The sequence below is a fragment of the Dromaius novaehollandiae genome, chromosome Z (assembly GCF_036370855.1).
Source record: "Dromaius novaehollandiae isolate bDroNov1 chromosome Z, bDroNov1.hap1, whole genome shotgun sequence".
Taxonomy (NCBI): Eukaryota; Metazoa; Chordata; class Aves; order Casuariiformes; family Dromaiidae; genus Dromaius; species Dromaius novaehollandiae.
In genome coordinates, this window is record NC_088132.1 from 3441042 (window position 1) to 3455453 (window position 14412).

The window sequence follows — 14412 nt, forward strand, 5'->3', positions numbered from 1 at the left end:
TTTTCCAAGCCACATAACTGAACAAGCAGTCTCTGCCTCTTGTTAGGAGTTTTGCTGAATTAGGATATTTGACAGTGAAACTGAAATACAATTGATGCATTTAATTTTATTTCTGTGATTTATTAAAATTTTGTTTTAGAACAACAATTTATTTGTTTTTTTCCCCCAGTGTATCCCTCAGTCCCACTAACAACTACTAGTTTACCGCATATAAAAAATATGTAATATTCATTACAGTATAGGACAGAAGGGGTTCTTCCATTCTATCATAGTCTTGTTGCTTTTATTTTATACGAATGGGCAGGTACAAAAAACACATTTAGGAGTATTATAACAGGAGAGCGAATGTCAGATACTGATGTAAGAAAAATAAAGAATTTATAAATGGGTTATCCACTGATTGTGCTGTATGGCCTATTACAAAGGCAGTTGTAAGAAATACTCTACACTAGCATAGCACTTGAGTTCTGATCCTGCTTTATAGACCAGATTTTTGAAAATGCTAAACATTTAGCACTTGCCACTGTAAACAGGGACAGTAACTTTAAAGAAAAAGACTGTGGAATCAAAATCCCCCACAAAAAATGAAAATAAAAGAGCTAAGTCAATTTATGCACCAAGCCACAAAGGATAGTTTCCTGGAATGCTGTGCTGTTAGAAAGGTCAGTTTTACAAGTATGGAGACTTATTACCAATTTATTTTCATGTATTCTTATTATGTTCTATTTCGTCTATTGCCTGTTACTGAAGAAAGGTATTGATCATCAAAATGTGGTCTAGCTGTTTACCAGTAACAAAGAAGCAATTTGGGACGTTTTTGGCTTACAAGACATAAATGACCTACAAGAAGTTTAGAGCCTTAACACTGCAAGTGGGAATGGTTAAATAAAGCACCATCATTTCTGAAGCCTGTCTACCCTTTTTACTGACCACTGACATTAGTAATGAAGCTAGATACCAACTTCTGAGATTCTCTCAGTGTAAAGACAATTCTTAGACTTTCTCCAACAATGGATATTAAAAGGTTATTAGTTTTTCAAGTCATTCACATTTATTGATCTTCTGCCTGAAAAACAACAACAGGTACAACATTGTTAACTTGTGGATGAATCACTCATACTGTTCCAGGGAGTAAATGATTTTTAAATAAGCATTATTCCCATGAAGTATGCACTACATATGGCTTAATTTTAGAAGATTCAAGAGACCTGCACTGTTTTCATGTATTGCTTCATAGACAGATCAGTCAATCAAAGCAGTACAATCACTGCTGTTACAATAGTACTTCGTTGGGTACCATACTCTGCACATAGCTACTAGGTCTTGCAGAAGCAATAAAAACCTTCTTGTCCAGCTATTTAAGACAACCAACAACCAATAACCTGGTACACTCAATATAATTACTGCACAGCAAACAAGCTGTTGACCTGCATTTAAAATTCTCAGAGCATTAGTTGAATCTAACCTGAGGATGAGAATAAAAAATAGATTATTTTTTCACTATTAACACAGGTGATAACAGAAGGAATGGTCACTTGCACTCCTATCCCATCACTTTGTTAAAGTCCTACCTTGGATTCACATAATCATGTTCCTTAATGCACTTTTGAAAGAATGTCCATAGCCACTCACCTCTGAGGTTTCACAAAATCTATTCTGTTTTTTTTTTTTTTTTTTTTTTTTAATTTTGCAAAATGAAAGCAGTTTTAATCTGGCTGTGCTCTCTGATATCTAATAGTGGCTCCAAATCGCTCTTGGAGGAATACCTTTAAACAGCAACTTCCTTGTCTGGCCTAGCATGATACTAATAAAGTAACGGGCAGTACTGTAATAGCAATATAACAAGCTGTAAAATGCAGAGCAGGTAAGGTACAGTATTTTTCTAATAATAAAAAATTATGGGGTAGAAGAACTATGATAATACTAGATTATTACTACTTAGAGTCAAAGAGACAATTTCACTAGGATCCCTGGGAAGAAACGTTATAGCAACTTTTGCTCTGATATGAAGCCCAAACATTTCATGAATGAAGCATCCTCAGCACCCTGCTGCTACCTTCTGAAAATTTTGAAAAATGCCAAGAAATATAGGAACCCTGGAGAAACAGAGGTGAGAGGACATCCAGGAGGTTGGTGAAAGTTCAGCGAAATACACATTATTTTAATCTGGTTGGGAGGCTACGATCTGAGTAGCTCTGGGTATGAATTTTTCCATTGTATGCTTGTGCTAGGTCAGGTTAAAGCTGCTCAATCGCTTACAAAATTGCTGTGAGCAAAATGCATGAAGAATGACTATGGCTGGTACCAATGTTAATAAACTATAATGCTTTTTAAAGTGTATTTGGTACAAGATACTAAGAAGGTTAGACTTCTATCTGCTAACACTGTTTTGCGATGCAGATTAAATAAAAACTCCCAGATGATGAGAAGCTCTTGTCTGAGCAGTTTGATAACATTGTGGCTAAGACATGTTGACTAAACAAAATAGAGATGCCTGCAGTCTTGCTGCTTTTGTCAGTCTTGATTCATTTACACAGAAAACACTTCAGCTTTGACTACAAGAAGTCATCCTGAAGCACTCACAAGCAAATCAGTAATTTATTTTGTTTAAAACCATTAGCTCTCAAAAAAACCCAGTGTCATATCAACAATAGCACAAAGATCAAAATATCTTGGCAGCAGTGAGTCTGTGGTTTATTTCATTCTATACATACAGTTTTCTCATGGTAGATGGCAAACAACATTTTGGCATATACATTCACATGAATGGACTGGAAGATATTTCACTTAATAATGGATAAAATCCATGTGCTACAGTTTACTTACTTTTTTTAGTCTTATAGACTTTATATTACTAAGACCTTATAGAAAAGGAAGCAGGGGAGGACTGAAAAAACAGGAAATCAGAATAGCTTTTTTTTTTTTTCAACCAAAGTCATTCTTAAGCATTCATCAGTAAAGCATATTTCTTTACAGAGCTTCAGGAAGGTTAGTAAGATCTATTTTGATATAGATCAGCTCTAAAACTAGTGATGAAATTTGAAACCCTTTCAGTGCTATGATAAAAGTAGAAACTTGATTCAGGTCAGCACTGATTGAAATCTCTATCTCCTGAACATCAAGGCTTTAACAGAAAACCAAACTACAACTCTGTTGTAGTTGCAATGCTGCCATTATGCTACCAAATGCTCTAAAAAGATATTTGCAGTAGGAAATCAAACTATGATTCAGAATGTAAAATGATGAACTGATGGAGGCTATTTAGAAAACAGTGGTCCTGATCAATCAAGGCACTGAAGCAAATGCTAACTTTCAAAACAACAGAATTTCTCCCCTTTTTAAACATATGTCAAAATTAAGTGAGGGTGTATCGGGGACAAGACTAGTGAAACACATAAAAAGAGCAAGCCGGGCTCTACAAGAAGCTTTCAAAGCCCAAGCTGGCTGTGTGAGGCTCAAGCCTCTTATAAGGAAGAAAGTACACTTAATTCTCTTTCAAAAATTCTCAATTTTTATTCTGTTCAGGTTCCTCTTTAGCTTATGGTTAGAAATGAAGCAAAAATGTTAAGAAAGCAAACATCATAAGCATCTTTGAGAAGGGCAAGAGAAGGATCTGTGACTTCAGGCTAGTCAGCTCATCTCAGTCCCTGGGAAGGTGATGGAGAAAATTCCCATGGAAGCCATTTCCAGCCACAGGATGGACAAGAAGGTGACTGTGAGCAGCCACCATGGGTTTACCAAGGGCAAATCCTGCCTGACCATCCTGCCTACCTTCTACAGTGAGGTGACTGACACTTTACTTTGGTTGAGGGGACAGCACTGGTTGTTGTGCATCCAGACCTTAGCAAGGCCTTTGATGCAATATCACAGTGTCCTTGTCACTAAATTGGTGAGATCTGATTTGGATAAGAGAATAAAATATGGATGGAAAGCCGGTTGGGCACTTGGGCTTGAAAGGTGGTGATCAGGAGTGCAAGTTGATGAGATGACACCAGAATGAGAGGAGCAGTCAATGTGCCAGAGGGCAAGGCTGCTGTTCAGAGGGACCTGGAGAGGCTGGAGAAATGGGCTGATGGGAGTCTCTTGGAGTTCACAAACGGCCAGCATAAAGCCCAGCCATTGGAATACCGTCATCCCCTGTAGCAGGACAGGCTGGGGCCAACTGGCTGGACACCAGTGGTGAAGAAGGCATTCTGCAACCTGGGCTGCATTAGCCTGGGGCAGCCAGCTGGTCCGGGGAAGAGACTGTGCCCCACTGCTTGGCGCTGCTGAGACTGCACCTGCAGTGTTGAGTGCAGGTTTGGGCTCCCTGGCATGGGGCAGGCACAGACACTGGAGCACTCTTGGATGCATCCTGTTTGGTCCCATGGACTTGTGTGTGTCTCAGTGGCTGAAGGCTCCCTCAATCCCTCTCTCCTGTGGCTGCCTCATTCCCACAGACTCTGCTAGGAGGTTTACAGACCTAAGTGGCCTAAGGCAGATCTTACCAGTGAAAACTGAGGCAAAAAGGCATTGCAAAAAACATACTGGTCACTAGTTCCCTTGCTCCATGGAGCAATGGGTCCAGATTTTCCTTACTCTTTTTTTTACAAGGAAACCCCTGATCTTGCCCTTGCTTGTTTCAATGTCAGTTGAGTTTTTCCTTTCCTAACTCCACCCCAACATATATAAGCCATGCTCAATCAAAAATATTCCTTCTGAATAACCTGTCCTCAATTCCACTTACTGTGTACTGCCTTTTCCATATGTGACCTCAGTCAGGAACTCCACATTTTTCCTTGCTAGCCTTCTGCCTCTCTTGCTTGACTTTCTGCATATTGAGATGGACTGTGTTTCTCTTCTGAGGAAGCTGCCCTTGAACATCAAAAAGGTTTGCTCTCTAGGGCAGTTTCCCATCAGATACTGCGAAGCAGGTCCTTGAATTAGCCAAAATCCAGGAACCTAAATTTGGGCATGTTCTTAATCACAGAATCTGGAACTAAATATTAATTCAACTAACAAAAAATACTCAATGTTGTGTACTTTAAAGCATCAATCATTAACACTCAGACTTAGTCTAACAAGTTAGTTAATTTAGCAATCTAGCACTGCAAAACATCATAGCTGAACTCTTTCCAGCCTCAGCATTGGTTTTTTTTTTTTTTTTTTTTCAATGTGTTTATGAGTTACATGAGAGCTTCTATACTCCTCAGCATTTGACTCTAGACCACTGAAGTCATTCAGGTAGTCTTTAGTGTAAGCAGAATTAAATTGTGTTAAAAGAGCTCTGGCATGTACAGTATGCAAGCAGTGAGTGACCACAGGGGTTCATTTACCCCACTTTCTCACCCATCTCCATCCCAGCTATTAGGGAACCAGTAAAAGAAACTGGTAACCTCCATTTGTTTCCTTACCTTGCTAGAAAGGTTTAGCTTTATCTCAAGACATAAAAGCATGCCAGGCTTGCCTCTCAAATCTCCTGTTCTAGCCATAAGGAGGCACCCTAGAAATTTCTGATAGTGTGGTGGACAGATGAGTGAACTTTTGCCTTAAACATTTCTTGGTACATAAGGTGCAAGCACACCATAACCCTGAACAAGCCATGTGTTCCCAGTGGAAACAGGACTGAGCTGCTGCAACCCCTGAAATGGTCTCCCTGCGACCACCCGGGACACACCGAGCCTGCGCTGAACCAGACCACCATCAGGTGGAGACTTTGGGACCTGGACTGTAAATTATTGCCGCTTAGCACAACTTCTATAAAACTTGCTTAGCATGAGTAGCTAAATCTGCTGAAGCCTTAGGCCGCACTCCTAGTTCAGTGAGAAAGGGCCCCAGAGCTGGTGCAGACTGGAAAGATAAGGGAGTTACAAGCAGTCTGCATTCCTGTGCTTCACACTCCGAAAGGGAGGATGTCAAGGCTTTGAAGTGAGACTTTCTTAGGTGCTGGGACCCTGGGGAGCAGGGCCTCCTCTCGCTGCTGAAACAGTGCTGATTGCGGGGGCGGTCTGGACTATCTCGGGGTACAGATTATATTCCCTTTGTCTGGACCTTGGGAGATAACACCTACTATCACTGCTGGGGCAGTACTAATTTGTCAGAGCCCTGAAAGACAAGGGCAGGACCCGAAGAATGAAAACGCATCTGTCAGCAGAAACTGCAACAGTAAACAACCTACCTAGGGACCCAATAAGGAGCAGGAGACCCCAGACCTAAATATTATTATTGGTCCAAACTACTGCATGAAGGGTGGAGAGCTTAGATTGGAAAGTATAATTGCCCAGGGATTTCTTTGTTCGGGGTCCCTTTTCGGAGGCACCCAGCCTGAGCTGTAATTCGAACGGAGTCGGCAGAACATCATCGGACTCGGAGTGGTGGTAGCTAGCTTCTCCTCTCCTTTTCCAACTTTCTCTATCTTTTCCCCTTACCCTTGTTCCCCTCTTCCCTTCATCTCCCCTTTGCCTTTCCCCACCTTTTCTCCCCACTTCGTGGAAAATAAAGTTGAATGGTTGTACGATATTTGACCGGTTTTAGTGTCTTAATCTCGTCCTTGGGATCGTAATGAAACCCCTCCGATATTGGATCGGGACAGATAGCCTGTGTTGTCAGCTTCTCTAGGAATAAATCTACAGCATTCAGTGACCATAAAGCCAGCTATAAATGCATATTTCAAGTTTTGCTATTAATGTGCAATAGCCTATTGACGTAAGACTATGATCCATAATTCTATATTTCATAGCCTCTTTGAAACAGATCTACAAGATTATTTAGGCTCTGAATTCTCCTTGGTTTTGACAGGAGTTAGCCATCTAAAGGACCTCTGAAGAACAATTAGCATAGTGGCTGAAGCATATATCCCAGCTATGTAAAGTAAAGCTCACCCTAATACTGCTACAATCCCTTTCCAGGCTCTCTGTTAAGTACAGTGGAGAGAAATCAATTTCCAGGGTAGCTCTTCTAGAGTGCAGAATTGCTAAAGATACAAAGAGGAAAAATAACTAATTTAACCTTGTGTAGCTTAACATTTATTCAAGCAGAAGCACTAGTCTGCACTGACTCCTCTGTCATGCTTCTGTTTTTTAGGATTCTCCCCTCCCCAGCATGTGTTACTCCCTCCAAGAGTCATACAAGCCAGAGAAGAAAGGGCAGCTGGAAGGGGCTAACAATCCCTTTTTGATGATTTTTTTTTTTAAGCTTTTTTTTTCTTTAACAATTGTGACACAAACCAAGAAGCATCACTAAATTACTGAATCATAAAAGAGTTCCTGGATTGAAGTAGGTTGATTGAATAATCAAATTCTAAAGCCTAATGGAAATAATAAGCCTTCTTCAGTCCACCCTTGCAAAAAGAAAAAAAACCTACTTGGAGTTTTTTATTGAAGAGACTTTTACATCAAATGCCTAATGAGATGGCAAGGATGCAAAAATAATTATTTTTACTTACTCTTCTTCATAAAGAAAGGATGAACTATAATCCTTTCAGTCAGAAATAAAAATATTCTTCCCTCATCATTAACATCAAATTGGCTTTTTGTTTTTTATTCAAAGAAAAAAGCACATTTAAACTGAGCTTCAAATAGGCAGAATAAATATCTCTCTTTAATAACAAGAATGTTTTTCCCTCTCTGCTCTTTACAATATTTTTAATTACTTTTAAAGTGTTTAATGGGTATGATTGACAGAAAAATTCTCACTTTAACCTACCGTAATTAAGGAAAAAAAACCTCTCAAAAGTATAGTTTAATTGTTTTCCAGTATCAACTGAAATGTAGTTTTGATTTTTCTGTGATAACAGTACTATTGTCAGCAACCCCAAAATTTAGTGTTGAACTTCAGAGGAAGTCTCAGTAAACTTCTTCATGCTTTTCTGGGTGAAAATATTGCACTAATATTGAATCAGATCATTAGTAAATTTCAGTATGGAGTAAGTATTAGTGGAAACACATTTGAATTTTGACATTAAGTGACACAGATGTCTTATTGTGTTGAGCTTGATAGCTTTAAAGTTTCACCCTAGGAATGGGAACCTGTTTTTTCTCCCACATCTATTCTTTAACTCCTGTGGAATGGCCTCAAGAAATCTCACTATCTGTGGTGATAACTTTTTGGCCTAAGAAACTGAACTTCCAGAAGGCTGTCTTCTCTCAGACACAGATGCAAACCAGATAAAGCAATATGAAAAAAAGAAATCCACATTTTGCCCAAAATTTTTGCTGAGGAAAAAAAAAAACACCTTCTTTTTTACTCTGTATAAAATTAACATATCTTGAGAGAGAGAGAGAGAGAGAGAGCCTGTATCTATGCTTCTCTTCTTTGTTACAGATGATAGAATATATGGTAATGGTGGTATTTTCAGCTCTTGTGACCTGAACAGTTCTTTTCCCCTTCCCTTCCTCTTCCCCTTCCCTTCCCTTCCTTTCCCTCCTCTCCCCTCCCCTCCCCTTCTCCTTCCCTTCCTCTTCCCCTTCCTCTTCCCTTCCCTTCCCTCCTCTCCCCTCCCCTCCTCTCCCCTTCCCCTTCCCTTCCTCTTCCCCTTCCTCTTCCCCTTCCTCTTCCCCTTCCTCTTCTCCTTCCCTTCCCTTCCCTTCCCTTCCCTTCCCTTCCCTTCCCTTCCCTTCCCTTCCCTTCCTTTCCCTTCCTTTCCTTGTCCTGCCCTGCTTTCCTCCCTTCCTCCCTTCCCTAACCCAAAAGCATCCCCGGGTGCTTTCTCATGTATTTTTTCTTTTATGCAAATAGGTGAGGTTTCTCCTCACTTCCTGTCACTACAATTATTTTTTAGAACTAGAGATCTGCCCCTTTGGCTGAAAATTCTCCTGTGAATATTTCTCACATTTTTTGCTTATGCAGAAGAAAATTGACTCATGGAGATGCCATTTCCTTAAAGTTCCAGAATCAAGAATATAATACTAGCCTGTCTTAGAGAAAATGGCTTGCAGAGCCTTTTGGATGTTCTGCAGCACACAGAGTTTTCCATGGAAAAGGTCAGCTGAGATTAACGTCCTCCATAACCTCTGATATTCTATAAAGCTTTGAAAGCTTAAAAAATTATTATGCCAAGGCCTCCTATGGTTAATCCTTGCTGGAGAACATCTGAGCTTGGATTGCCTGTTGCATCACTATAGCACTATATTAATGCAATGTAATTATCATCTCCATGCTTCTGGATTTTAATCTATATAAAAGATATACATCTGTTTCTATGCTTTCTTTTATAACTTTAGAACTGCTTATAAACACTTTCAACATCTCCTTAAAACTCTCCTTTATTTTATTGCTTGTACAAAACTAGCATCAAGTAGCTACTGCTAAGATCACTGCCTGGCATATCGAGCAGTATTGTCTCACTATCTTGTATTCCCCTAGCATGGCTATTCTCAACTGTTGTCTCATCTTAAACTTCCATTTTAAACTCTATGGGGAAAAGTGAGTCTGCCTGTTCTCTGCTTAGACAGCACCTAGCATAAAAGAGTCCTGGAGCATAGCCTAGGTATCATGATAATACAAATGCCAGCAGATTATATGAAAAAGCTATAAAAAAATAATTGCCTATTTCAAAAATGCTTCTGCTGTGTGTTCACAGCAGAAGCATTTTTAAAGGAGGCAAGTAATTTTTTTCTTATTTTCAATGCCCCTAAGATGTATGGATTCTGATTTTCTTATCATTCTTGTCATTATCATTTCTTCTTCTTTCCCTCTGACACCATATTTTTAGACTAAGAATTATTATTTGCTAACTACTATTACTCAGTTATGCATAGGCACAGAATTAGTTTTCCCAAAGCGAGCTTCTCTGTAATTCAAATTTCTACTGAAGAATAAGCAGCTTTCTGATGCAGAAAAAGATCAGAGAAGAATTTTATGCTTCCTCTATTTCAGAAGGGCCATCTTGCCAGCCTGAAATTCTCCCTGAACAGTACTGTGGTTACTGAGGTAGCTGGGGTCAACATGAGGGATTCCCACAAAAAAAAAAAAAAAAAAAAAAAAAAAAAAAGAGACCGCCAGAAAGCATATTCATTAACCACGTCATTTACAATGACCGGACCTGCACCAGCTTATAGTCATACATCACTGAAGCAAGTGACTGATGCAAGAACCATGTTGTTTCATGTCACCAGGCTGTGACGCAATGCTGATCTTTAGGAGACCCACATCATCTTTGTCATTTCAAATTAAATTCTTTCTAACTAGGACAAAGGCCTAGGTTTGAACAATGAAAAGGTTAGTCTCAGGAAGAAAACAGATTGTTGAAGAAGTTTGAAGAATGATAGATACTAAGTGATGCAAAAAATGAATTAGCTGTTCTATTCCAGAAGCAGCAGCAGCATGAGATGTTGCTCAAAGGAGAAGATCGATCTTTGTACTATCATTGTAAGTGTCATAAGGTCATTTGGACTTTTTTCACCAACTTTAATAAGCTTTTCCTGGAGAAAGCTGGCAGAGCACAGTATGACCTGCTGACCCTTGATTAGGATGGGTCAAGCGCTCTGTTAGTCGGTGACAGGGAGAGGCTACACAAGAGCCAGGCCTAGAGTGCATGTCCCAGAGCGCAGCTACCAGAGGCAGCAAACAGACACAGCAATTTGCACAGCAGTTCATGCGGAAGGGCGCAAAGAAGGGGCCCTCCTCTCCAGTCCACTCCAGTATTGTACACTTCCTGACTATCGTTATGACACACCACAGAGTGCGTTCCCCCATAACCACTGGAGTCGCTCCCTCTGCGGTGTTGGAGGCTTCCACCCAGACAGACCTGACAGCAGATGCTGTTCTGCAGGTCTCAGGCTGCAGAGTGTCTGAGGCGTCTCTGTGAGGCTGGGACTGACAGTCATCTTTTCTGCAGATGTGCTGTTGTTGACGAGTTGTGTCGCCAGGCAAAGGAGTCATGGAAGGTAGTAAGCAGGCTGCGTAGCCTCTGAGAACACAAGTGAGAGATAGATAGGATATTCTCAGAGGCCCTATAGCTTCAAGAATCTCAACTCCCCATAGCAGTGGAGATGCAGGTGGGATCTATGCCATGTGGAACAGTAAGGCATAACTTTGTAGAAGATGAAAGCTGGAAACTGGTTACTTCTTGTATGAAGAGGAAGGCTGTCGCTCCTCCTGAAACACTGCAGCTAATGTACAGGTTAAGCGCCCTCCAAACTGAGGGGGAGCTTAACACGACTTCAAGGGAAGTAACTGACCCAACAGACCCAGTGCCACACAGGAACACCTGGAAGAAGCACAGACTGATTGTTGTGGGTGACTGCCTTCTGCAGGAGACAGAGGCACCCATCTGCTGACCAAATCTCTTGTCTAGAGAGGTTTGCTGCCTGCTGGGGGCTCAAATCCGAGATGTCATGGAAAGACTGCCATCTGACTATTATTCCCTGCTGCTCTTCCGTGTTGGCACCAATGATACTGCCAAGGACAACTTCAAAATTATCAAACGGGATTTCAGAGCTCTGGGGATGGTGATCAGAGGTCCAGGGCATAGATCGTTTTCTCCTCAATCCTGCCAGTGAGGGGGAAGGATGGGAGGAGGAGTAGACAGATACCCCAAGTAAACAATTGGCTGCGCTGCTGGTGTTGGCAAGAGGGTTTTGGTTTCTATGACCATGGGACACTCTTTGAAGAAAAACAAGTGATTGGGAGACATGGGATTCACCTCACTAAATGAGGCACAAGCATCTTTGCCAACAGGCTGGCCAAATTGGTAAGAAGTGCTTTAAACTGGGAAAGACAGAGGAAGGGGAGAGTTGTAGAGATCATGCAGTCAGCAAAATAGGGCTCAGGTGGGATTACTGCCAGCAACTGCATGCAGCTAAGGAAGTACTTATAAGACAAGACTATGGGGAATCCCCTTGCACCCCTCCTGGGAAATCAGCATGCTCGAATACCTCTCTGAAGTGCCTGTACTCAAATGCATGCAGCGTGGTGAATAAACAGGAGGAATCAGAGCTCTGTGTGCAGTCACACAGATATGATCTCATTGCAGTTACAGAGACATGGTGGGATAGCTCACATGACTAGAATGCTGCCATGAATGGATATGTGCTCTTTAGGAAGGACAGGCCACGTAAGCAAGGTGAGGGAGCTGCCCTTTATGTGGAAGAGCTACTGGAAGGTATGGAACTCTGCCTAGAGGTGCATGATATATGGTTTGAGAGCTTATGGGTAAGGATAAAAGGGTGGACTAACATGGGTGACACTGTTTTGGCTGTTTGCTACAGGCTGCCTGATCAGGAAGAAGAAGTAGATGAGGCCTTCTACAGACAGCTAGAAGCAGACTCCTATTCACAGGCCCTGTTCCTCACAGGTGACTTTAACGACGTCAATACCTGCTGAACGGCAACGCAGCAAGGCACAAGCAATCCAAGAGGTTCCTGGAGAGCGCTGGTGATAACCTCCTGACACAGGTGGTGGAGGAGCCAACGAAGAGAGGTGCACTCTTGTGCTGAACCTTGTACTGACAAGTAAGGAAGGACTGGTTGGAGATGTGAAGGTTGGGGGCATCCTTGGCTGCAGTGACTGTGAGATGGTGGAGTTCAGGATCCTGTGAGGAGGAAGCAGGGCAAAAAGTTGGATCACAACTCTGGACTTCAGCAGAGCAAACTTTGTCCTCTTCAGAGACCTGCTTGGAAGAATCCCTTGGGATGGGGTGCTAGAGAGAAGAGGTGTCCAAGAAAGCTGGTTAATATTCACGGATCACTTCCTCCAAGCTCAAGAGTGGTGCATCCCAAAGAGCAGGAAGTTGAGGAAAGGGGGCAGGAGACCTGCGTGGATGGCGTGGATGAGTAAGGAGCTGCTGGCAAAACTCAAAGAGAAGAAGGAAGTGCACAGAAGATGAAAGCCGGGACAGGCCACTTGCGAGGAATATAGGGATATTGTCTAATTAGGCAGGGATAGATGGGGTTAGAGATCATTTAGGAAAATTTGACATCCACAAGTCCATGGGCCTGGATGGGATGCACCCACGAGTGCTGAGGGAGCTGGCAGACATCATTGCTAGGCCACTCTCAATCATCTTGGGAAGGTCATGGCAAATGGGAGAGGTGCCTGAGGAGTGGAAGAAAGCAAATGCCAGTCCAGTCTTCAAAAAAGGCAAGAAGGAGGACCCAGGGAACTCCAGGCCAGTCAGCCTCACCTCGATCCCTGGAAAGCTGATGGAGCGGCTCATCTTGGACACCATCTCCAAGCACACGAAGGAGAAGAAGGTGATTGGGAGTAGTCAGCATGGATTCACAAAGGCAAATCATGCTTGACCAACCTGATGGCCTTTTAGGATGGACTGACTGGGAGAGCAGTGAATGTTGTCTACCTTGACTTCAGCCAGGCTTTGCACGCTGTTTCCCAAAACATCTTCACAGATAAGCTCAGGAAGTGAGGGCTAGATGAGTCGATAGTGAGGTGGACTGAGAACTGGCTGAATGGCAGAGCTCAGAGGGTTGTGCTCAGTGGCGCAAGGTCTAGTTGGACCTAGCTAGCGGTGTCCCCAGGGGTCAATACCAAGTCCAATCTTGTTCAGCTTACTCATCCATGACCCAGATGAAGTGACAGAGGGCACCCTCAGCAAGTGTGCGGATGATCCGAAACTGGGAGGAGTGGCTGGTACACCGAAGGGCTGTGCTGCAATTCAGAGGGACCTCGACAGGCCGGAGAGATGGCAGATGAGCAGCCTCGTGAAGTTCAAGAAAGGAAAGTTCAGAGTCCTGCACCTAGGGAAGAATAATTCTATTTTTCAGTACAGGCTGGAGGCTGACCAGCTGGAAAGCAGCTCTGTGGAGAAGGACCTGGGAATCCTGGTGGACAACAAGCTGAGCATGAGTCAGCAGTGTGCCCTTGTGGCCAAGAAGGCCGCGGGGGATCTTACCAATGTGCATAACTATCTGAAGGGAAGGTGTAAAGAGGATGGGGTCAGACTCTTTTCAGTGGTGCCCAGCAATAGAGTGAGAGGCAACAGCACCAACTGAAACCCAGGAAGGTCCATCTGAATCTATGGAAAAACTTCTTTACTGTGAAGGCGACTGAGCATGGGAACAGGTTGCCCAGAGAAGTTGTGGAGTCTCCATTCTTGGAGATATTCAAAAGCTCTCTGGAAATGATCGTGGGCAACATGATGTAGGTGACCCTGCTTGAGCAGGAGGGTTGGACCAGATGATCTCTGAAGGTCCCTTCCAACATCAACCATTCTGTGATTCTGTGAGAGCATTGGAGTCTCCCAGTCTGTCCTAGCAAGCTGCATATTTGATTTCCAGAGGTTCCAATTTCACTCATTTTTATGAATAAATCAAAACATTTTCTGTACTTTGCAGATATCTAAAAAGTTTTGTGTCCGCTGTGCAAATTAGCCTGATCGTGCAAAATATTATTCAATAATTTATATGGTGTTTCAGTATGAGAACAGGTACTTCAGTGGCAAATGTGCTTCCTGTTTCCCATAAATGTATGCTTTGA

General features: G+C 42.3%; 1 protein-coding gene across 10 annotated transcripts in view; it reads right to left on the reverse strand.

Annotated features, from left to right (window-relative positions):
- Positions 1-14412, reverse strand: part of LINGO2 (leucine rich repeat and Ig domain containing 2) — a 452194-nt gene that overhangs the window by 108771 nt on the left and 329011 nt on the right. The window lies entirely within an intron of this gene.